Genomic DNA, 23,230 nt, shown 5'->3' with positions numbered 1-23,230 from the left:
ACACGGTCGACGCAATACAAGTCGCCCTTAGAATAAAAAATAATCAACCACGCTTCTTCTTGAGTTCTCACTCAATCCGGCCTAGTTCTATCAGAAGGCGGATGCTTCGTTCTTCCATATCCTTCATCGCGGCCTCCGCTTCAACTTGGCGAGGAAGAGGATGACTCCGATCCATCGCCGGGCGCGATGTCCCCGCCGCGGCATCTTCAAGGGCAACCGGACGAGAAAGTGGGTGGCTCCTGTCAACTTGAGGTTGCCTGTAGTCGTTGCCGTCGATGAAGTCCCAGATCCGTTGGACGTCGGCGGGGACGTGGTCTCTAAGTTCTTCATGGTGTGCCTTAATCAAGTCCTTGTCCTCTTGCGATGATGGCTCGTCAGAGTACACAAGTTCAATTGCTCGTTCGAGTTCAGGGCTAAGGCGCCTTGGCTGAAAAATCAACATATAACCATCTAAAAGTTGGGGTGATTTAAGGGAATCGAACTAAAAAAGGTGGAGGCGGATTTCATACCTGATTGACAGAGGGAGAAGAAGAAGACGAAGAAGACATGACTGCAAACACTCCGATGGAAACAAAATCGGGAAAAAGGAATCGAATGGAGCGGGTGTTCTCAAAAGCGAAACCAGGGCTGGTATTTATAAGTAGAGAAAGCGTGGAAGTTTGGTAAGATGCGTCTCGTCAGAGTATAAAGGGTAGTAAATAAGAGGGAGCCGCGAAGGATGTTCAAAAGGCATTAATGTTCTTACAAAACGACCAGTACTTTTACAGATCACCCAGAAGGGCATTAATGGCCGTAATTGCTCGACGCTGGATCTGATCGGCCGAGTCCAAAACCCGTTGGTCATCCTCTGCCGACCCTGGAACTTCCGACATATGGCGATGGAGTCTAAGGGCTTCATGGGCCAGATGCTGCCTCTCCTGCTTTAAATTAGCGATAACGGAGGGGAGTTCCTGAAGCCTCTTCTCTTCAATGGCTATCTCCTTGGTTACTTGCTCCATTTCCTTGGCAAGTTCTGCTCTTTGGCGTTTGAGGCGATCTATCATGCCGACGAGTCCAAGGCGGGAGTCCTCGAGAAAGTGAATTCGTTGGTGTACCTCCTGGGCCCGATGCTTGTACGAGTTCTCTTCCTCACGAGTCTTGGTCAGCTTGGCACGATCGGCCATGTGACGCAGAGCCCTGAAGACCGGGATCCACATCGACTCAATGTAAGCGGCCGGCGCCAAGGCTTCTTCTGCTTCCTCTAGGACCCGCCCACTAACGTCACCGAAGAGCTGCCGAATCGGTGAAGCGTCCTCTACCAATCGGCCGATGTCCTCTTGAAGAAGGAACCGTATGCTTTCAAGCTTAGCGCGTACGTCATCAGGGACGGAGCTCAAAGTAACTTGAGGGGAAGCAACTTCCTCATCATCAGAGAGCATGACTGCAAATGAGAAGAGGCTGTTATTGGGAGTGTCCTGTTCCTGCAAAATGATAGATGAAAAGAAAATAAGTCAGCCGATGGTGGTAGCAAATCGGCCGATAAAGGTTGGGAAATTTCTTACTTCTTTAAAGCGGATTTCTTCCGTCTGCATTTGCGAGACCGCCACTCTCGACTCTGGAACTGGCACCATTGGCTCATTGGAAGAGGAGGACTCAACGACAATCGGCGCTCTGCTCAGACCGGCCTCTTGAAGGGTGATCGATGGCTGATCGTATAGCGTGGTTAGCGTACCGGTAACCTGCATCGAAGCTAGTAAGATCATCATTCAAATATTAGAGGAATGAGTTGAAAGATCATGTACCTCAACAGGAGGGGGTGCTGGCATTTCAACAGCTGCTTGGGACGCCGCTGATTGCTGAGGATTTACTAGGGCAGTCTGTGCAGCCTAATATAGGAAAGGTCAGTATTGAAATGACGATCAGGAAAATCGGACGGTGAGTAGGTATTATAGCTTCCACCAATAATGATGTGGCGGCTGCTCCAGCTTCTGTAGCGGCTTGAAGGTCGACTTCAGCAATCAGAAGGGTTGGTGCAGCCGAAATTTTTGCTGATGCAATCGTGGGTGGATCGGCCGATTCTGTATGGGCACGCACTCGGTGACTAGTTTTCTTGATGACCTTCTTCTGCGCTTGTTTCGCTCGGCCGGCTATGTCATCAACAGAAGGTGCGTGATAGCCGATGAGGGGGAATGCTATGTACGGATAGCGGTCCTCTATCGGCCGACCACTCCGGCTGCGTTTTGGGGGAGCGTGGCTCTCAGACTGAAGCAATAGCAAGAGTCAGTACATATATAAAAAAAAGAGGAAGGGAGATGAAAATCGGCCAGAAAGAGAGAGGTACCTCGGCATTCGGATCGATGTTGTCTGGATCTAGGAGATTGCAATATACCACCGCAGAAGCGCAGAACAGGTACTGCTTCCATTCGGCCCACCATAACTTGAACTGCTGAACGGCGAAAGGAGCTACTATCCAACCGGTCAGATCTATAGTGCTGGAATCTGGGATCCGATCACGCAGCCGGCTGTAGTCAAGACCCTTGGTAAGTTCGTCTCTGAACTTTGCTCGGCCGGCAAAGTATGCATAAATCGGCAGTTGACCCAGGCCGAATTGCCGTGCTGCGACGGAGGGGTTGTAAAACTCATAAGTAGGGGCATTTGTCCCCGAGAAGAAGTTTGCCAGTAAGATCCCCGGCTTGATTAATTCATCTATGAGGTCTTCATCGAATTTGCCAGTGGCTGAGTCAAAATAAGAGGGGAGTTCGAAGAGTGGATCCTCCCTCTGATAAGGGAACCAGCTGGTTGCGTCTTCGCTGAAGCCATTATAGAAGCATCTGAAGTATTCGGCCACCTTGGTAGCAGAATATGAACAACCAGAAAAGGCCGATGCCGCTTCGCCGAAGGATGTACATCGGCATCGGACAGTGGGATTATATGCCGATTCGATATTGGGGAACGTCATGTGCTCCACTCATTGCTGGGAGATCTTGCTCATGTACAGATTAAGCCACAAGTTGATGAACCACCAGGGTCCACCTGGGTTTCCAATCGGCTCTCCTTGGGACAGCTTGACGCCGATCTGGTGCAGCATATGGTAAGCCGATCCCAATAAGTGTTTTCCAAGGGGAACAGAGGCCCCTATGGATAGTGCCTCGGCCAGAGCCTGCGTGTTAGTGGATGGACCGGCTGCTCTCCCGCAGAAAAAGTGTTTCTCTAGCCACATCATTAGGAAGGCTGCATGCTCTCTATTTTCGACTATCCCGGCCCTTCTGTTGCATCTGATGAATCCTTTCCATCCGCCGATTCCTTTTGTATCCAGCCGATGAGATGTTTTGGCTAGATAACGGAAAGGGGTATCAGGGGAGGAGATGTAAAGGCCGGTCAACATGACCACATCAGCCAAGGTGGGGGTCATAGGCCCGTGTCCGAAGAGGAATGCATTGAGGGCATCAGACCAAAAATAGGAGGCTCCTATCACTAAGGGCTCGTTCCTTTCCATTTGGGATAAAGACAGATCAATGCACTGGTCGATTTTGTACTCATCCCATTGGACTCTCTTGGAGGCGGCTATCCGTTGGTACCATTCTCTCCAGCCGAGTTTTCATTCGGCCATGATCTGAAGGTACCTGACCAATGATCTAGGTCCATGGTTGATTTCTTAAAAGGGATCCTATGGGTTTCCAAATTGATTAGGTCGGTTGGATCTGGGTTTCCCATGGGACCGAGACAGATAAGGTCGGGAGTTTCTGTGAGACGAATGGTAATCTGATGTCTAACCGCCTAAAAAAGGAAAAAAGGGGGTGGAAGTAAGAACAGATCTAAGGTAAATGCATTGTTATTAAAGAAATAGGAGTTTCGGTAACAACCTTTGGGATGAAGCTCATCGTGGTTGGCGGGATCGCCGGTGGAGCTGCGGATGCTGAAGCCACTGATGGGACCTCGGTCAAAGCTCCAACTCCCGCCGATGGAGCTCCTTTTCCCGCCGATGGAGCCACTGTCGTTGCCGCTGGAGCTCCTGCTGGTGGAGCCATCTCTGGGGCTTCGGGTGTTGGAGAGGTGCCTGAGGGTGTCGCCATTGGAGAAGTGGGGTGGAATGTAGATGGAAGGAGATGCCAGAGGAAAAGACTGGAGGCTAAGGAAGGTGCCGGAGGAAGGAGAAGATCAGTGCGCCAAAGAAGGAAGACGTGAGCTCGTGAAGAAGAGTACGGGACGTACTGATATTTAAAGGTGGTCTAAGAAGGGGTAAAAACAGAATTTTTACCGCGCCGGCGTTTTGATTTTTTTCGGGAGGAGTGGTTGTCGTGGGCGCCCGTTTCGAAAAGATTGCAATCATCAGGCTGGAGACCGCGAAACGGAAGGATATTTTCAATGCGTTTGTTTCGGAAAGAAAGTTGAAAAGAATTTTGAAGTAAAGATTATATTTTACTCCGAAATTGGGAGGCATGTGTTGACGCTAGATTTTGACACGTATGAAATCGGCATCAAGAAAGGAAGAAATCAGGAGATGCGGCAAGACACAGAGGTCACGATTGGGAATCGGCCGATTGGTGCTACAGTTGAGGATCGGCCAATTAGTGCTGCAGTATTTCGGCGAATGGAGTTGGTGGAATCGGCCGATTGGGAGGATGAAGCAATTGGGCCAATATGGACTTAAAATGAACTGTGAAGATAGAGAAGAGATCGGCCCATGGGATCGCGATGATCAACTCCAATACGAATCATACTTGTAATTTGTTTTCGTTTAAAACTAGAGATAGAGTCCTAGTCGGTTACGAAATTGGTTGTAACAGGCTATAAATAGCCGCCTTCATAGATCTGTAATCATCATCAAATCAATACAACAAACTACTTTTTCCTCACACTTACTTACAAGCAGGCGACTTCGCCAATACTTTTCTTCTTTTCACGAGTTCGTACGGGTTGGCGGGGCTACATCAACTTGATCTCCGGCCGATTTTGTAATATCTAAGCTTTAACTTCGGGTGCATCGCTGTCGTTTCGTTTAGATTTATTCACTAGTTATCGATATCCACTAGAATTCTAGGTTTTACCTGCCATTCTAGTTTTATCACCAGTTATCCAGCTTGGAATTGAACTTTCGGCTTTCTCATATCTTATTACCTAAATTACTACTTTCTACATAGCTGATTCAGATCTATTCCTAGTTTTGCTACTGTAGCATTGTTTAGATTACTGTAGTAGTTTTCTTTACCAACGTTGCCTGGTAATCGGCTACATTATAAGTCGATTTCTTTATTATAGCAAATCGGCCGATTCGCTGATAAGCTTTCTCGAGATCGAAACCTTAGCCGATTGCAACCTCTGGGATCTGACACGTTTCTTTCCTTGCCAATCAACAGGTCAGATTGGCTAGCACGCCGCGCGAACTGTACCAGGGCAATCACCCGAACAGGAGTTAAGCAGATTCTCCCGGGTCGTGTGTCCGACGCTAGAGATTCGATCGGCCGATTTCTAGCGCCAATAGCAGGGAACACGATTTAGATAGGTTCAGGCCACTAGATCATGTAATACCCTACGTCCTGTGTGTGGATTGTATTGATGAGTTGTGTTACCTTCCCTGGAGGGGTCCCTGCCCTCCCTTATATAGTTAGGGAGCTGGGTTACAGGGCGGATCGAGTGCAGGAGTTGTAATCGAATACGTTACAGAGTCCTACTCTAACTCGGTAGAGTGGTTTCCATATGTCCCGACTAGTCTTCGGAGAGTCCATGAAGCCTATGCGCCCTACAGAGTAGTCTTCATGTCCTGATCACGTTTGAGTACGTCCCCTGGATGGGCCGTACAGGGCCTACTCGTGGGCTCAGGGATGTATTGCCCGACAAGCCCTCGAGTACTTTGTAGTCGAGTGGAACAGTTCCGAGTACTCTGAAGATGTCGCCCGAGTATTTTCTGACGCTCATTGAGTGCTCCTCGTGGCTAGTCTTTGAGTATCTGAGTACTGTCACATAGCTGGAAGGTACTCTGCTTCGCTTGACGTTGCTTCGAGTAACCTTTGTTTTGAACCTTTATATGGTAGTGCGATGACAATCGCACTCCATATGGAGTAGTCCCTGAGCCTTAGGTTGAATCGAAGAAAAAACTGTCCGACGGGTGAGATATACGCAGCCCCCGAGCACTTGTTCGACTACCTGTAGTTGATGAAGGGGTCAATCGTTGGTCAACGTATCCGTTGGACTCCATATCTTGCGGTAAATCTTTTGCAATAATGGATCATTGCTCAATTATCGGGTGAATCCCCGACATCTCGCGACCGTTGTTGTCTGTTGTGCTAGCATAAAAGAAAAATCCTGGCGCTGCCTGCATTACACATTCCATTAGATCTGAGAGAGCGCCCCTTTCGCAACCCTAGCACCTCCGCTGCCTTTGTTGCCGCCGCCGCCGCCATTATTGCTCCTTCTTCTCAAGCTCAACCCGTAGTCGCCGCGACCACCTCCCATCTGCCTCTCATGATCCAGTGGATGCGCATCAAGAAGATGGGCAAGAAATCCGAGAAGATTCAGGAGTAGGCCATCGCTACGAGCAAGAAAGGATCCATATCCAAAAAGGGCAAAGAAGTTGAGCTACTGCCACCCAAATGCGGCCCGATCGATCAAACTGCTCCGCTGCCTCTAGGCATGGCCTGGAAGCACTCGATCATTGAAGGAATCGGCAATCCAGGAGTTGGTGGACGTGAAGTTGCTTCAGCCAAAGAGTGTGCTTGAATGGAGACCCACGAATGCGAATGCGTGGCAATTTGAGGAACACCCTCAGGAGACAGTAATGCTTGCACCTTTCATTGAGAGAGGCCTAGCGCTCCCTACTTCGGACTTCTTCAGAGGTATTCTCAACTATTATGGCATTGAACTTGTTCATTTGAACCCGAATGGTGTTCTGCATTTGGCTATCTTTGTTCATTTGTGCGAAGTATATCTGGAGACTCTGCCCAGCTTCGTGTTGTTCAGAAAATTGTTTCGTTGCAAGCCGCAACCTAGTGCAGCAAGGACTGAAGTTTTTGGGGGAGCCGGTATTCATCTGAGGAACTTGACGACATATCTCGACTATGAGTTGCCCGATTCCCATGGTGATTGGAAGAAAAGGTGGTTTTATGTCGGGAACCACGATCCAACTTTGCCAGTAGTCTCAGGTCATGCTATGAACTATTCGGACAAGTGGGTAGCAGAGCCGGATGAAAACGATCAGGAGGTTACTGAATTGTTGGATAGAATCAGCGAGTTGAAGGCAGCTAGCCTGACTGGAGTTAATGTGGCCGCGAGCTTCCTGAAGCGCAGGGTACAGCCTCTGCAGCAGTAGGATCGTTGGGGCTTCGAGTACTTGGGTTTTGAAGTTCCATTTCATATGTCTTCTGAAGACATTTCTGATGATGATGTGGAGGTATTATTGAGCAGGTTTTTCAAGAACTACCATGGAGTACCGGTAGTCGATGAAGCCATCCGTCAGTTTGACAACTAGTATGAGCCTAGAGAGGTAAGTTGCTTGTGCGATCTTTTCCCTTTTGTTGTTTGTAGTCATTTGCTTTCTTGACTAGTAGAACCTTCCGAGTAAAATATTGATTGTAATTTGTAGTCTCGAGTGTTGGCGGGTATTGGACCTCACCTTTTGAAATTGAATAGCAAGCCAGGGGTGATAGTGAAGACGAGCCCCCAGCCCCTCCGGCTAAGAAGCGCGAGTTGTGGTGAGAAGACGGCCGGTCATTGAACACAAGGCAACCGCATCGGTGATCTCTTCCACGAAAAAGTGGATGTCCAAGGTATGCAAAATTGTTTTTGAGATATTGAGTAGTTTGATTGAGTTGAAAGCTAATCTTGTTGTCTTTAGTCTGTCGAGGATCCTGATGAAAGTATTGACTAGACTACTGCAATGGATAGCCCAAATGTGACTACTTCGGCTGAAGTAGTTGGAATTGCCGAAGATGCAGCGGTGAGTGTAGGCGGTAAAGTGTCTGTGGAGATTGTGTCACCAGCCCCCAAGGCAATAGCCCCCGAGGCCTTCGAGCTAACTATTGGCTCGGTAGTCGATGATGCTGTAGTCACAAGGGGCGGAGTGGTCCCTTCTGTGGCTGGCATGATGAACATTGCTGCGACGCCGGAGCCAGTTGTAGATGTGACGATTGTTGAAATTGCTTCTGGTGGTGAGTATGCTAACATTGCCGGTAGTCGTGCCTATGTGGTTTTAGCATTGATTCTTTCAGGACTTGGTGAAAATGTGGGAGATCTTCCTCCTGTGAAGCCCGTGGTGCCGGTCATGAGTGTTCAACCGGTGCGAGTTGAAAAGAAATGCTGCCGAGTTCCGCCTCGGTCGGCTCGGTGAGTACCCATGTACTTCTATATCCAATTTGTAGCTTTATCTTCTGTAGCCAGTTGGTGAATTTGTGACCTGTTCGATCCAGGTACGCGGAAGAGATAATACCCGTCGAAGCGGGTGCAGAGGTGGCATCTGATCCACCAACTACAGTCCCTGAGTCCGCGCCCGTGGTTGATTTGACCTTGGACGATAAACCCGAAGTCGCGGATGCTAGCCTGGTAGGTGCGACAGTCACAATGCTGCAGGAGGTGATCCGGTCAATAGAGAAACCTGCAGCCCTCGAGACTTCAAGCCTTGAGCCACCCAGCATTGCTGAGGATGCAGCGGCATTGGATGCGCCCGGGGTCAATGATTCGGCGCTGGTGGTGGCAAAACGGGTGGCGTCTGCCAAGGGAGAAGATGCAGCACTCGGAGTGCTGGCGAGTAGGGGTGCTAATGAGGGGGAACCCTCGTTTACCCAGCAGTTGGTTCCTGACCTGCTGTTCGAGCTTGGCATAGGTGAGGCGCCAATGCCTTGAGATGTCGAGGTTGAGGAGAACCCAGTGGTTGAGTTGCGTCTGGAATCAGAAATCCAAAGGGTGATTTAGAGCATGAGTTCTAGTTACCAGGTATGCGTGCGGTCTTAGCCTGAGTAGTGTATTCTTGTAGTCATGGCCCTTCTGTGACACTCCGTATCTGTTGGTTTTTTGCAGGACTTGTATCGCAAGGCTCAGAAGAACGTCCAGGTTCTTCACGAGTATAGGGAGGCCGCGCGGCGTGTGGCCCTATTGGAGAGGGATCTTGTCGATGAGCGCCGCCGCCTTACAGAGTATTTGAAAATTCATGAAGAGGCCACGAAATCTTTTGCAATCGAGAGGCATGATCACGAAGTCGAAAAGAGTCACCTTGAAGCATGGTTCGAGTTGTTGAACCAGAGGATTCAGGGTAAGTACTTGTGCCTCCTGTGGTAGAGTACTTTGATTATAGTCGTAGATGTTCCCTGTACTGATTTTGTTCTTTGCAGAGCTTGAGGGTAAAGAGTCCAGCTTGAGTAGTCTACTGCTGAACTGGAAAAATGCGCATGATCGGGTTGCTGATCAAGTTGACGGTCTCAGGGTGCAACTGGCTGAAGCGCAAGAGGCCTGTGCTAAGGAAAGAGAAATGAAGCAGCGGGCTGGGGTTGCACTGGCGCAGGCCATGTTGGCATGCAGGGATCACGAGGTGACCATTAAAAAATGAGAAGAAGAACTCGTGGAGCTGGCCAGCGCTGCCCAGGCGGTAGTTGATGCTATTGGTCCACCCAAGCAGGAGGTCGAGCCTCTCTCTTTAGTTGAGAGGTTGAGAGCTGCTCTAGCGAAGGTCGCTAGCCTCTGCAAGACCGTCTTCATGCAAGTCCTAGCAGTCGTGAAGTCGTATTACCTGAGAGCAGACTTGTCATCCGCTGGGGATGGTATTGCCCGGAATTGCACGGATATGGATTACACAACATATCTTGAAGAGGCGGAGCCTATTGCTGACAAGATGATGGGCTTCGTTACCCTCGAGGAGCTGTAGATCTGTGTACTGTAGTGGCTTGTCCATTGTACTCGAAAATTGACTGTTATCATTGTGATGTACTCATAGCAAGTCTGCTATTGCTCTAGCAGGTACTCTTTGAGAAACAATATTTTGACTATCGCATTGTCAATTTTGTCGGGTACTTGTAGTCGATGAGATAAATCCGAGTAGTATGACGGTAGAGATACTCGACGGAATCTCAATTATTGGAGTCACGGGTGATAGTACTGTATGTATGATTGCTTTGTATGTTGAAAAGACACAGGGTTACACTGTGCACCTTTGTCCGTTGTACCCAGTGTAGTCACATGCGTAAAGCTATTTCATCTTGTCTGCAGCACCCTGACCGCTGCTCCGGTCGTAATTGCTTTTGTCAGTGTCTCAAACTATGAATCATGAGCGTGCAATAAGTGTGAGTAGTTGGCAGTTGCAGTCTTTCAACTATAAATAGGCCCCCGGGTGTTCGAGCAGGGGCATGGCTTGTAGAATAGCGATGGCTTGCTTTAGGTTGCTGTTGTTCGATAGTAGTAAGCTTCCAATGAGCGCCCCGGTGCTAGAAGATTCCTAGTAGATTAGAGCCACCTTCCCTCCACAGATCTTCACGTTAGATGTACTTGCTGGGATGCTAGAAGAATCCTCGTATGAGGGTTCACTGTGAGCTCTGCCTTGTCGCCTAAGATCCAGCTCAGTTCGTGCTGGAACTCGCGAGTGAAGGATGATGAGTTCCGCGGTCTTTATCCAATTCTCTGGTGAAAGATGGAGGTGTGGTTCCGACTACTCGCCTCTTCCGCAGTTTCTCTGGGTAGGACTCAAGTGCATGATGTGTACCCATAGTCCTGTGCCGGGTTTTGGGGAAGAGAGGCCCGAGGTGACGTTGGGGAGAGGCGGTGAAGGAGTACCTGGTACTCTTATCCCCATCTAAGGTGTCGTCGAGTGGAGGAGGGTACAGCTGCCTAGAGTGCAGCTTTCTTGCGTGTACTTCCTCTCGCTTGATGCTTTTTGCTCCTGATCTGCGAGTAGTCGTGAGGCTTAAGTGTATCCTTGTGATATGATAAAAGCCTAGGACTTCTATTGTGGCTGCCAGTAGGCAGTTGCTTATAGTCGTTGTTGTGCACTTATGTTGTATTTTGAATACTCTGACTTCTTAGAATGGAGTTATGTTGTATTCCTACAAAATTTCATTATTACGAAGAATGCATATAGGAAAGGGAGTGACTTTGAGTACTCTTTTGTTGTGGTAGACTTGATCCTCTGGGGAGCTTTGGGACTAGTAGGGTAGTCATGACTTGTGACTACAAGTCGAAATCAGAGCGCGAGGGCTCGTAGTGTTGAAGAACCCGAATTGCAGCTGACTCACTATTGCAAGCCGCTAGACATGTGAATGTGAGTAGAAGACAGAGCGCAAGAGCTCGTAGGGTTGAATAACCTGAGTTGCAGCTGACTCGCTGTTGCGAGCCGCTAGACTTGTGACTAAAAGTTGAAGATAGCGCGCAACGGCTCATGGGGTTGAAGAACCCGAGTTGCAGCTGACTCACTGTTGTGAGCCGCTAGAGGTAGGCATAGATGAGTAGTCTATGTTTGCCATAAAATAAAATTTATTTATCGGAGGGACAGGTTGAGGCCGTTGGCCTAAGTACAATGCCTTGTAGTTTGCTATCTAAGGGTATTAGCGACATAGGTGCTCTACGTTCCATGAGTTGGCAATTTCTTCACCAGAGAGTCCTTGGAGCCTATATGATCCAAGTCCAATGACTCTGGATATTATGTAAGGTCCTTCCCATGGTGAATTCAGTTTATGCAGCCCCGTTGTATCCAAGATGCACTTGAGGACGATGTCACCAATGTTGAAAGAACATTCTTTGGTGTTTCGGTCATGATAACGGCATAGTCCTTCAAGGTACCTCGCGGATTGAATGAGTGCTACACAGCGTGACTCTTCCAAACTGTCTAGATCGAGTCGGGTTGTCCCCTCTGCTGCTCCTTCTTTATATTGTTCAACTGCTGGAGACTTCCACATGACGTCAGTAGGGAGTATGGCTTCTGACCCATAGACAAGGAAATAGGGTGACTGCCCTATAGGCTTGCTTGGTTGAGTACGCAGCCCCCAGAGAATGTTGGGTAGTTCTTTGAGCCACTTGCCTCCTTTGGTGTTACCGATATCGTATAGTCGTTTCTTGAGAGCTTCGTGTAACATACCGTTAGCATGCTCCACTTGGCCATTGGCTTGTGGGTGAGCGACAGAGACGTAGCGAACGTCGATACCACTGTTCTCGCAGTACTCCTAGAACTCGTGTCACACCCGATTTTAAGGACAAAATCGAGTGCATTAAATACATGTGCGCCAGGATCAAGTTACACACATGTACGACAATAGTGAATAGCAAAGACAGTGCTAAATCGAATAAAGAGAGTATTAACCATTAATACATGACCGAAAGTCTCAAATAAACCACAAAGTCTAATTATTACGCAGCAGAACTCCAAAGATGACGACGACTCCACAAGCAGCTGACTGAAGAAACGTACGCCTAGAACTCCTCGAAGTCGTGTAGATACTCCTCTTCCCAATTAACTTGGTCTGAACAGCGGTTTTGCAAGGGTGAGTACACTTATGGTTGGTACTCAACAAGTCGTGGGGAATAGTGTAGTGTAAGGCTAATTCAAGGTATGGCTAAGGCATAATTAGCAGTCGCTTTTAATTAAGTTGGTCAAGTTTTATTAGCAATTAACTAAGTATAAGTTCATACCACCTGAAATTAAACATGATCACAAGGTAAGCAACAAATGCATGAAATGATAACAAGTTAAATCCATCTTCCGATAATATTATTATGTGAGGGTCCAGGCCGCTCTTAACCGTGAGCACGGCTGATCGATTAGTTTAACACTCTGCAGAGGTGGCACATCTTTACCCACAAGTCGCGTAAAAGTTCATAAGAACTTTGGACCCAACCATGCGGTGTTTGCAAGGCACCATACCACACTTCCGAGGTGTGATTGCATAGGGACGCTACGAGGCCTTTACAAAGATTCATTAATCAGTGGTAACCCGCTAAGGTTTCGGTGTCTGGCGTGCACCACCCATCCCAGGTAAAATGCAACGACTCAGTCCCCCCTCTTGCCTCATCACGAGTAAGGTCACCCCAGACTAAGGTTTCTAATTAATCAGCCAAGACCAGAGCCATTTAGTCTTGTGGTAGCACTGTTTTCCTGGGTGGTTCTCCATGTTCCGATTAACAAATAATGTTCTTATCTTAATGAAAGGTATAACAGAAGTAAAGCAAGATTAAGCATTGTGTGAAGTTAAACCACCATGTACCAAGTAAGCACTAAGCATGAGCTACCCAACATAAAGTAAACCGGTTGGTCAAGGCAAAGGTAAATCAATCTAGGCGAACCTTAATTGGGACCCATCAATTTAATCTTAATATGTGCATAGCATAAATGTTGAGTACGAGAAAGTAAAGGTGTATGGGAAAACCGTAGCGGTGAACGATCTCATCCAGGAAGTCGAGGACTTGGTCGATCTTGGGGCAAGTCACGGATTTGACTTCGATCCACTTGGTGAATTTGTTGATGGCCACGAGTACTTGGTTGAATCCTCCTAGAGCTGTTGGAAGTGGGCCGATCATGTCGAGCCCTCAGCATGCAAAGGGCCATGTTGGAGGTATTGTGATAAACTTGTAGGCAGGAACGTGTTGTTGTTTGGTGAAGAATTGAAAAACCTAGCATCTACGGACAAGTTCTTCTGCATCTGCCAATGCTGTTGGCTAGTAGAAGCTTGCTTTGAAAGCTTTGCCTACTATTATTCTCAAAGATGCGTGCTTGCCACATATTCCTTTGTGTATCCCCTCCAACATGTCCGTGCCTTCCCCGTGAGTGACACGCTTCATGAGTACTCTCGAGGAGGCACCTCTTCTGTAGATTTTCTCTCCGACTAAAATGTAGGTCTTGCCTTATCGCGTGACTTGTTCTGCCTGATTCTTGTTGGAGGGTAGTTTGTGTTCTTTGATGAAATCAATGGAAGGGGTCCTCCAGTCAACTTCGATCATCATGATGTCATAGTCAGGGCCTGGAGGTTCCTTGCTGATAATTGGTTGAGTAGCTTATTCCATGATAGACAGCTGGCGGAGTTCGTGTACGAAGATTCCCGCTGGGACTTCCGCACGTGTCGAGCCCATCTTAGATAATACGTCGGTAGCGACGTTGTTTTCGTGGACGACATGGTGAAACTCGAGTCCTGAGAACTTGTTCTCAAGCTTGCGAACTTCCTTGAAGTAGGCGTCCATGTTTTGTTTGTTGTGATCCCACTCGTTGTTAACTTGGTTGATGACTACTAACGAGTCGCCATAAACTAGAAGTTGTTTGATGTCCAGTGAGATTGCAAGGCAAAGGCCGTGTAGAAGTGCTTCGTACTCGGCTTTGTTGTTTGAGACTTCCCAAAAGATTTGGAGAACATATTTGATTTGTTCGTCTTTTGGGGAGATTAAGAGTACTCCTGCGTCGGCTCCCTAAAGCTTGAGTGATCCGTCGAAGTACATGACCCAGTGCTCGGGTTTTTCGATTGGAGTGGGTAGTTGATTCGCTCTCCACTCTACCAAAAAGTCAACTAGGGCTTGGGATTTGATTGTTGTCCTGGGTTTGAAGTCCAAGGACAATGCTCGAGTTCAACTACCCATTTAAAGATTCTTCCCGTGGCATCTCTGTTGTGTAGGATCTCGCCTAGCGGGAAGTCGGTAATCACGGTTATGCTGTGCTCTTGAAAATAATGTTGTAGCTTCCGTGAAGTGAGTAGTATAGCATAGAGTAGCTTCTGTACCGGTGGGTACTGGGTTTTGGAGTCCGAGAGTACTTCACTGACGAAGTAGACTGGTCTCTGGACTTTGTAAGTGTGGCCTGGTTTAGATCGCTCAACTATTATGGCCGTGCTGATGATGTGAGTAGTTGCGGTGATGTATAAGAGCATATCTTCATTTGGTGATGGAGCTGTGAGGATTGGTAGTTTTGACAAGAAGTCTTTCAGCTGCTCGAGAGCTTTTTCAGCCTCATCTATCCACTGAAACTTGTCTTGTCATTTAAGTAGCTTCAAGAAGGGTAGTTCGCGTTTTCCAAGTCTTGAGTTGAATCTGTTCAGGGCTGCCATGCAGCCTGTAAACTTCTGCACATCTTTGATGCTGGCTGGAGCTACTTGCATGTTGGTGACAGAAGAGATCTTTTCTGGGTTGGCCTCAATGCCACGATGGCTAATGATGAACCTGAGTAGTTTCCCTGAGGGTACGCTGAAAATGCATTTTGTAGGGTTGAGCTTCCATCGAAAGCCTCACAGACTTGTGAAAGTTTCCTCCAAGTCTGCGATGAGATCCTCTGGGTTTCTTGTTTTGATGACTACATCATCCACATAGACTTCTACGTTGCGGTGTAGTTGCTTCTCGAAGCACATCTGAATTGCGTGTTGCTATGTTGCGCCTACGTTCTTCAACCCGAAGGACATTGTGTTGTATCAGAAAGCTCCAAACGGGGTGATGAAGGCTGATGAAGGCGGTTTTGGCTTGGTCTTCTTCCTTGAGTGCTATCTGATGGTAACTCGAGTAGCAGTCGAGGAAACAGAGTAGCACGCAACCGGCTATGGAGTCGACGACTTGGTCAATCCTGGGTAACCCGAAGGGGTCTTTGGGGCAGTGCTTATTGAGGTCTGTGTAGTCGAAACACATCCTCCACTCATTGTTGTTTTTCTTATGAACGAGTACTGGGTTGGCTAGCCAGTCGGGGTGGAAAACTTGCTTGATGAAGCCTGCTCTGAGTAGTTTGGCTAGTTCTTTCTTGATAGCGTCTCTCTTGTCTTGAGCGAATCTTCGTAATCGTTGCCATTTAGGAGTAGCTTTGAGATCAACATTTAGTGAGTGCTCGATCAGTTCCTTGGGCACACCTAGCATATCGGCCGACTTCCAAGCGAAGATGTCTCGACAAGCTCAAAGGAAACTGATGAGCACACTTTCCTATTGGGGATCTAGCCCTGTGCCAATCAAGGTTGTCTTGGATGAATCACCGGTCTCCAGGTCAATGGGCTTGAAGTCCTTGTCTGTTGTTGGCTTGAACTTGGCCACCCTCGACTTGTTCTCTGGAATATCGAGTTCTGCCGGGGTGAGTTTTTTTGAGGCTGTGAAGACTTGTTGCATGAGACCGGGTGCTTGAGAAGTCGCAGCAATTTCGACGGCTTCCTTGTCGCACTCATAGGATCACCTTAGGTCTCCATGTAGTGTGAGTTCTCCCTTTGGTCCTGGCATCTTGAGCAGTAGGTATACTTAGTGTGGTATAGCCATGAATTTAGCTAGAGCCGGCCTTCCAAGGATGGAGTAGTAAGAAGTCTCCAAGTCGGCGACCTCGAACTTAATGTACTTGGTGGGATAATGCTCCTTGGCACCGAAGGTGATAGGTAGGATGACTTGCCCTAGTGGGATAACGACGTTGCTTGGAACAATTCCATGGAAAGGTGAATCTATTGGTGTAAGCATATCAGTTATGTCGAGGCACATTTTCCTCAAGGTTTTCGCGAAGATGACGTTGAGTACACTGCCACCGTCGATGAGTACTTTTGTTTGTCTTGAGCCTGCGACAACTAGGTTGAGTACCAGGGGAAAGTGGTCTGGCTCTGAGAAGTTGGTCCATTGATCCTTTCTGCTGAAAGAAATTGGAACCTCGGACCACTTGAGTGGAGTGGGAGCTGCTGCCTCGATGGCCATGATCTCTCTGAGTACTAGCTTGTTGGACCGCTTCGAAGCGGTACTCGGGATTCCGCCGACGATGACATTGACAGTTTTTGATATGACTTGAAATTTGTCTTCGCCATCATCAGTTTCGTCCACCTTGCCTTTGCCTTTGTCTTTGGAGTTTACGGTCAAGTTGTTTTTGTTGTTCTTGGAATGAGGAGCTTCGGGTAGTTCTTGCATTACTCTACGGAGGTTGTAGCAGTCTATTGCGGAGTGGTTACTGTGTGGATGCCATGGGCATTGCTTCTTGAGTAACTCGCTGTATGAGGGCTGTCGTTGTGATTGTTTGCCCCCTTTTTGCCTGAGTTGGTAAGTGTTGCAACCGTGTTGTTGGGTTTGCACTTGCGATTCTGGTGACCTGAGTAATTGTTTCGACTATCATTGTTGCGATTTCTGTCTTGGTTTTTTTTGTTACCTTGGCTGTTGTTGTTGCACCAATGATTGCGATCAAACCTCTCATGTTCTTTGTCCTCCTCGTCCGCCCATTGCTGTACCATGATCTTCAGGTCTTTGACAGTCGTAGGATGGCATCTGCCAAAATCTTAGTACGTGCGTCGGTCCTAGAGGCCATTTTGAAAACATTCAATCATGTCTCCCTCTGTGATGTCAACGATCATAGCCTTCTTCTCGAAGAAATGATGTAGGTAGTCGCGCAACGATTTGCCTTCCTGTTGTTTGACTTGGCTTAAGTCAACTTTGTTGCCTAGACGTTGCATTGATCCCATGTAGTTGTTGGTGAAAGCTATTTTCAATTCTTCCCAAGAGTCGATTGACTTGGGCTTGAGGGACTCGAGCAAAGTTAATGGCGTTGGTTCCATGCATATGGGAAAGTAGATGACCTTGGTGTCATCATTTCCCCCGGCTGTTAGGATTGCTAACGCATAGCATCGGAGCCATTGGACCGGGTCTTGTTTGCCATTGTACTTGGTGATTCCCATTGGCTTGAATTTGTCGGGTAATTTGGTCTTCCTGACTCGTGTGGTGAATGCGAGGAAGTAGTCAGGATTGTTGGTTTCTGCCTCCCGTTCACGACGACGGTTCCTAATTATGTCTCGAGCATCGCCCTGAGGTCACTTATGTACGAATGTTCCCGATCGGTTTTGCGGTGATGAGGACTTTGTGCGGAGTTGGTATGACTAGCTTCTCCCGCGTCTTTGTTTTGCTGTGGTGCTTCGGGCGCGCCAACACATCTTGGAGCGTCTCTGCTGCCGTCGCGCTGGCCAGAGTTGCGGTGTACAGATGGGATTGGTGATTCCTTGTCGAGCGGCTGGTAAGCATGTGCTGCGAGTTGTGCTATTAACTTGTTGCCTCTTCCTGCGAGTTGTACCGCGAGCTTATTGTCTCTGTCTTGAGGTATGAGGGTTGTTAAGAGATTGATCGAGGCGATTGCAGCAAGTGGGGTATTGTGCTCCCGTGCTTGTACTACATCGAATGCCCGTTCAAGATTGACAATAGGTATGCCTGCAGCCAGTAGTCGTCGGCGTTCTACTCGAGTAGCATTGCGATTTATTCTTTGAGGTCTTTGCTCGCTTTTTTCACCCTCTGGGGCGTTAGCTGAGAGATCGGTCGTCAGAAACTTCTTGACGTTGTGCTGCCCGTTGAGGGATTCTGTTGCTGGTCATGACTTCTTCATGTGGTGACATGACGACAAAGAGTTCCCTGTCCAGATAGTAGCTTCCTGAGCTTGAGGTTGAAATCTCTGTGGTACTACCTTCTCCGCAAACTGGAGTAAGTGGAGTGCCCTTTTGATATGGGAGGATATCCATGTGAGCAACTAGGCATGACTCGTAGTCTTGGATAAGGGACGATGGCTTCATCCCTGGCCAATAGACAAATCTACCTTGAGATGTGGATGCGATTACCAAACCTTGTGCTGGGCCTGATAAAGAGTATTCTTGACTGGAGTCCGAGTCGTAGTCGCAGTCCTCAACTGACTCTAGTTCGGATTGGACTCGAGTAAGGAGTTCTTGGTGGACCGTGGCTATGTTTTGGAACCCAAATGGGAATCGACTTCGAGTTGAAGTCGACTTGCATGGTGACTTAGGTGCTAGCCAGCATGGGCTAGTCCGTGTCATAGTTGAGTTCAAGTCATAGTTGAACTCAATGTTGACGTCGAAATTTTGGATTTTCTCGATGGAATTTTCTGCTTCTTGATGAAGAGAGTTTTCATCGAGATGCTTCTTCTCCAGCTTCTCGATGATGCAGTGTTGGATGTTTCTAGTGCCGTCGGTGATGAAGAGCCAGGAGCTGAAGACGAAAGTTGCTCCCGCGTTGAAGGCGAACACAGGCTTGATGATGGTTGGTGCCATCGATCTCGCGCAGAGAAATTCGGCGACTTCCCCTACCTGGCGCGCTAGCTGTCAGTGTTTTATATCGGCAACCCACCTAGGGAGTACCTGAGGTGGTGATTTGTGCGGTGGGTGTCGACGAGAATCAAGGAGTCGATGGTGACATAGGGAACACGATTTAGACAGGTTTGGGCCTCTAGATCGCGTAATACCCTATGTCCTATGTGTGGATTGTATTGATGAGTTGTGTTACCTTCCCTAGAGGGGGTCCCTACCTGCTCTTATATAGTTGGGGAGTAGGGTTACAGAGCGGATCGAGTGCAGGAGTCCTAGTCGAATACGTTACAGAGTCCTACTCTAACTCGGTAGAGTTGTTTCCATATGTCCCGACTAGTCTTCGGAGAGTCCATGAAGCCTACGCACCCTGTAGAGTAGTCTTGATGTCCTAATCACGTCTGAGTACGTCCCCTGGATGGGCCGTACAGGGCCTACTCGTGGGCTTGGGGATGTATGCCCGACATAGGGGAAAATAGAATATATAGCTTTGAAATCCTAAGGGTAGAAGCACCGTAGGTGCTCGATGTTCCATGGATTGGGGACACCTGAGCCGTCCGCCCATTGTAGTCGATAGGTGCCGGCTGGATGACTTCTTTGACGATAAAGGAGTCCTCCTAGGGGGCGGTCAGCTTATGCATGTCGTTGGTGGACTAGATCCGGCAAAGCACCAAATCACCAAAGTTGAAGGAGTGTTCTCCGACATTTCGATTGTGGTAGTGCCGTATCTGTTGTTCGTGGCGTGCATGCTGGATGAGAGCTGCCACTCGGTGCTCCTCGAGGCTGTCGATGTCAACCCTCCAACTTGTTTCTTCCTTGCCTTCCTCGTAGTACTGGATGCGTGGGGTGCCAAAGGCCACGTCAGATGGCAGGACAGCCTCTGAGCCATACACCATGAAGAAAGGAGTGTAGCCGGTAGCCCAGCTTTTCAAGGTCCGTAGGCCCCAGATGACATGGGGCAGCTCGCGTAGCCACTTGGTGGCATATTTGGACGCGTTGTCAAAGATGTGAGACTTGAGGGACTTGAGGACCATCCAGTTCGCACATTCGACCTGACCGTTGCAGCGCTGGTGCGCTACTGAGGAGTAGTACACATCGATGAGGTTGTCCTGGGAAAAGTCCCAGAACTCGGAGTTTGTGAACTGCTTGCCAAGGTCGGTGATGATCCTTTTTGGCACTCCAAAGCAGTGTGTGATTTCCTCCATGAACTGAGCGGCTTTAGCTGACTCGATGCTGGTGACAGCCTTGACCTCAATCCACTTGGTTAATTTGTCATCTGCCACGAAGATATGGGTGTAGCCACCCGGAGCGGTCTTGAAGGGTCCGACCATATCTAGCCACCAGCATGCAAAGAGTTAGGATGGTGTGCAAGGCTTGGGTTGGTAGATGTTGCTACTTGGAGAAGAACTGACACCCTTTGCACCTTTGGACAAGCTCCTTTGCATCAACGAACCATTGTTGGCCAATAGAAGCTAGAGCGAAACGCCTTGCCGACCAAAGTGCCCGAGGCAGCGTGGTTCCCACATGTGCTCGAGTGGATCTCGTGAAGGAGGTCAATGCCCTCGCTGCATAGAATGCACTTCATCAAGATGCTCGGTGGTGCAGCCTTTCTGTAGAGCTCCTTACCGATGATGACATAGTTTGCACTGCGCCGAGCTAATTTCTCGTGTTCTATTTTGTCCTCTAGCGCCAACTGGTCGGTGATCAAGGCTATGAACAGAGCGCGCTAGTCTTCTTCTGCCTCAATCATCATGACGTCAGTGGGAGCCAGGTCAGCCGGAGCTAGGGTGCCAGAGCCGTCCTGGTCTTTGTCCAGAATCTTGATGGAATATTTTCGGAGATCTTGTACAAAAACGCTGACCGGGACTTGTGCACGCTTGGAGCCGAGCTTAGACAGGACGTCGGCAGTGACATTGTGTTCCCTAGGGACATGGTGGAACTCAAGACCATCGAAGTGGGTCTCGAGTTTGCAGATTTCCACGCAGTAAACATCCATGGTCTCCTTGGTGCAGTACCGGTTCTTGTTGACTTGCTGTAACGACCTAGATTTAAATCAGCCAAGCTTAACCTTAAGACAACTTCCCTAATCTGATTGACTCAGCTTTTATTGAGCTATACCGACTTAATCTGGTTTTCAGCCCAACCTAGCGCCTTAGGGTGGACTTATCCTTGGTAAGTTGAGCTGAATGTCCAAAAATTCCTTTATGGAAGTTGGAGCACGAAGTCCCTGTTTTAACTTTGTTCAGTGGGACACTGGCTGGTGTTCTACAACTCTTGTTAAGGGAGTCAAAGTGGTGTAGTTCAGAAATTGGGAGATCAAGAGGCTGGAAGATGGACCCAGAAAAGGATTCCGCGGATCTCTTGGGCCAAGCGTGCCAGAGAGCGCGTGCGCCCTGTCTCAGAGCCCCTCCGCCGCGTGGCGTAACCTCACCGACGAGCGCCGCCTCACCCAGTCGCTGGTTGCGACACGATGGAGCAGCGCGCCTCATTCCCAATCACGTGCCGAAGCGCCCTTCATACCTCTTCCGCCCCGTCTTGTCTCGCCCGAGATCTCGCCCGAAGATTGGCCGCTGCCGTGCCAGTCCGTCTCGTCTCCCGCGCGCATCTCCTCACCAGGATCCCCGGACGCGCCCCAATGCCTTCCGGCTTTTCCCGTCGTCCCTCAGTCATGCTGCCCACACGTGCGCCCCACGACGATACCGCCATCACCAACCACCACATAAGCAATGACAACTCCTCTTCCCCCGCCTCGCTAGTAGCGTGCCACAGCAAAGCCGCTAGTCCCGCGCTTGCTAGCGTCGCCGCTTGCCTTGTTGCCTCGTCTGCAGCACCCTCGCTTGCAGTGCCTCTCTCTCCCTCCTGTTCGCCAATACCAAGTCACCGCAACCAATCTGGCGCTTGATGCAACCAGACCACGCGCTCGACCTCGCCAATCCTTCCGTCCGGCAAAACCGCACCTTCGTAGCACTGTCTTCAGTGCCCAATGCCGTAAGGCCCTGTCCCCGGAGGTCCGCTTCACCGGCCAATGGAGACGCCGACCAATCGCCGTCACGGCAGAGCACTCCATTCTCTTCAATCTTATCCTCGCACCGCTCGAACTCGTTCACTTCCGCATAGCTATAAAAGGGGGTATCAAAGCCTCTTACTGGAGTTCCCTTTGCCACCACCGCCTTGCCGCCTTGCTTGCTTGTTCTGCTCCAGCGCACTCGCCACCGCACACTCCTCTCCTTCACATGCAAGTGCCACCACCTGATCTCTCTGTGGAGCTCCCCTTCCACCCAACACCCCGCCAGCCGTTTCGCCTTCCCTCGCGCTGTGCTGAGAGTATGCTTGCTGCCCTCAAGAAGCGCCGCCGCCGCCCGAACCTTAAGCACCGTTCGTCTTTTCGCTTGAGCTTGCTTCTTCCCGACCCCAAGTTTTTGTCGGAAGGACCAAAGGTGAGCTGCCGACCCCTTTCCGTTTCGCCCGACCCCTTTCTGTTTCGCATGACCCCTTTCTGTTTCGCCTGACCCCTATCTATTTCGCCCGACCGTGTCCGCCTCGCCCGAGGGCTCGGCTGTGACTTTTCTTTGGACCAAGGGTATCTGTGTAAAATTTGAGGGACTTCTCCGTGTTAAGTCTGAGGACCCCAGTACAGTTATTCCTTAGGTCTAAGGGTCAGATCGTAAGTTTTTCCCTATCCGACTCTTTTATCTTGTTCTAAATCAACAGAAGCTTGGGAAATTCATCTTAATTTGAGAAAAAATCATAAAAGCGTGAAATCACTTGGGTTGGAATCCTCTTTCTGAGTAGGATCCAATAAAATGGGTTTCACACTTTTCCTATAGTTTTGCTACAGTTTCTAGGCTACATCTTGCAAGTGTTATTGAAATAACAGTCTAAGTGTTTGACCCCTGCATTGCATTCCGTGTAGAGCTAAACCTCGCCGACGGCACGTACGAGCTGCACCCGGTGCTAGAAGACGGAGCCGTAGCCGAGCTGCCGCCTGCAGGAGCTGAAGCCGAGAGCGCCGAAGATCAGTTTGCTTCCACCCCATTTGAAGGCAAGCCCTGGAGCATAACCCAATCTGTCTAGACTTGCGCATGCCTTCACTTGTATGTATGTGCATTTACATTATAGGAGTTGTTCGAAACCATAGATGCATGACTCAGTTCCCTTGATCTGAACACTAGTATGATGAGTTCGAGTAGTTGCAGTGCTTAACAGGACTCGGTAAAAGTCAAGTGATTCCCTGTCACTCGTGAGTTATAGGAGTCGATTGTTCTCCCTTGTTACAGCTATAAGGACGG

The sequence above is a fragment of the Setaria italica genome, chromosome III, assembly GCF_000263155.2.
Source record: "Setaria italica strain Yugu1 chromosome III, Setaria_italica_v2.0, whole genome shotgun sequence".
NCBI classification, from domain to species: Eukaryota; Viridiplantae; Streptophyta; class Magnoliopsida; order Poales; family Poaceae; genus Setaria; species Setaria italica.
This window is presented reverse-complemented; position numbering follows the sequence as displayed.